Source organism: Tripterygium wilfordii, unplaced genomic scaffold (assembly GCF_013401445.1).
Source record: "Tripterygium wilfordii isolate XIE 37 unplaced genomic scaffold, ASM1340144v1 ctg378, whole genome shotgun sequence".
Lineage (NCBI taxonomy): Eukaryota > Viridiplantae > Streptophyta > Magnoliopsida > Celastrales > Celastraceae > Tripterygium > Tripterygium wilfordii.
Window position 1 is genome coordinate 49,895 of NW_024056353.1, and position 2,626 is coordinate 52,520.

The following is a 2,626-nucleotide window of genomic DNA, read 5'->3' on the forward strand; positions in this document are numbered from 1 at the left end:
CCTAGATGGGCTTTTAACGTTTTTGTGCATTAAAGAACTTAACTTGGTCTATTGGTATCTTTTGGTTACGAAATGTTGTACGAAAGCTACACTAACTTCTTAGACTTCTAAGAACAGTAAATAGAGTATAACGGTCCACTTTGATTCCTTGGATTTCCTCTACTCTCTCCATAGAGGAGCGTTTAACTTTTTATGCTTTTGAGAACGTAACTTGGCCTATTGGTATCTTTTGGTTACGAAACGTTGTACCAGAGCTACACTAACTTCTTAGACTTTCAAGAACACTAAATAGAGTATAACGGTCCACTTTGATGCCTTGGATTTGCTCTACTCTCTCCATAGAGGAGCTTTTAACGTTTTTATGCTTTTGAGATCGTATCTTGGTCTATTGGTATCTTTTGGTTACGAAACATTGAACGAGAGCTAGACTAACTTTTGAGACTTCTAAGAACATGACATAGAGTACTACGGTCCACTTTGATACCTTGGAGTTGCTCTACTCTCTCCATAGACGAGCTTTTCACGTTTTTATGCAATTGAGAACATAACTTGGTCTATTGGCAACTTTTGGTTACGAAACATTGTACGAAAGCTACACTAAAAACTTAGACTGTTAAGAACACTAAATAGAGTACAACGGTGCACTTTGATGTCTTGGATTTCCTCTACTCTCTCCATAGAGGAGCTTTTAACGTTTTTGTGCTTTTGAGAACATAACTTGGTCTATTGGTATATTTTGGTTACAAAACGTTGTACAAAAGCTACACTAACTTCTTAGACTTCTAAGAACACTAAATAGAGTGTAACGTCCACTTTGATGCCTTGGAGTTGCTCTACTCTCTCCATAGAAGAGCTTTTCACGTTTTTGTGCATGTGAGAACATAACTTGGTCTATTGGCATCCTTTGGTATGAAACATTGTACGAAAGATACACTAAAAAGTAGACTTCTAAGAACACTAAATAGAGTACAACGGTCTACTTTGATGCCTTGGAATTACTCAACTCTCTCCATAGATGAGCTTTTAACGTTTTTGTGCATTAAAGAACGTAACTTGGTGTATTGGTATCTTTCGGTTACGAAACGTTGTACGAGAGCTACACTAACTTCTTAGACTTCTATGAACACTAAATAGAGTATAACGGTCCACTTTGATGCCTCGGATTTGCTCTACTCTCTCCATAGAGGAGCTTTTAATGTTTTTATGCTTTTGAGAACGTAACTTGCTCTATTGGTATCTTCTGGTTACGAAACATTGTACGAGAGCTACACTAACTTCTTAGACTTCTAAGAACACGAAATAGAGTGTAACGATCCACTTTGATGCCTTGGATTTCCTCTACTCTCTCCATAGAGGAGCTTTTAACGTTTTTATGCATTTGAGAACATAACTTGGTTTATTGGTATATTTTGGTTACGAAACGTTGTGCAAAAGCTACACTAACTTTTTAGCCTTCTAAGAACACTAAATACAGTATAATGGTCCACTTTGATGCGTTGGAGTTGCTCTACTCTCTCTCTAGACGAGCTTTTCATGTTTTTATGCTTTCGTAAACGTAACTTGGTCTATTCGTATCTTTTGGTTACGAAACGTTGTACGAAAGCTACACTAACTTCTTAGACTTCTAAGAACACTAAATAGAGTATAACGATCCACTTTGAAGCCTTGGATTTCCTCTACTCTCTCCATAGAGGAGCTTTTAACGTTTTTATGCATTTGAGAACATAAATTGGTTTATTAGTATATTTTGGTTACGAAACGTTGTGCAAAAGCTACACTAACTGCTTAGACTTCTAAGAACACTAAATAGAGTATAATGGTCCACTTTGATGCATTGGGGTTGCTCTACTCTCTCGATAGATGAGCTTTTCATGTTTTTGTGCTTTTGAGAACTTAACTTGGTCTATTGGGATCTTTTGGTTACGAAACATTGTACGAAAGCTACACTAACTTTTTACACTTCTAAGAACGTGAAAAAGAGCACTACGGTCCACTTTGATGCCTTGGAGTTGCTCTCCTCTCTCCATAGAAGAGCTTTTCACGTTTTTGTGCATTTGAGAACATAACTTGGTCTATTGGCATCTTTTGGTACGAAACGTTGTACGAAAGATACACTAACAACTTAGACTTCTAAGAATACTAAATTGAGTACAACGGTCCACTTTGATGCCTTGGAATTACTCAAGTCTCTCCATAGATGAGATTTTAACCTTTTTGTGCATTAAAGAACATAACTTGGTCTATTGATATCTTTTGGTTACGAAACATTGTACGAAAGCTACACTAACTTCTTAGACTTCTAAGAACAATAAATAGAGTATAACGGTCCACTTTGATGCCTTGGATTTGATATGCTCTCTCCATAGAGGAGCTTTTCATGTTTTTATGCTTTTGAGAACGTAACATGGTCTATTGGTATCTTCTGGTTATGAAACGTTGTACGAGAGCTACACTAACTTCTTAGACTTCTAAGAACACGAAATAGAGTGTAACGATCCACTTTGATGCCTTGGATTTGCTCTACTCTCTCCATAGAGGAGCTTTTAACGTTTTTATGCTTTTGAGAACGTAACTTGGTCTATTGGGATCTTTTGGTTAAGAAACGTTGTACGAGAGCTACACTAAC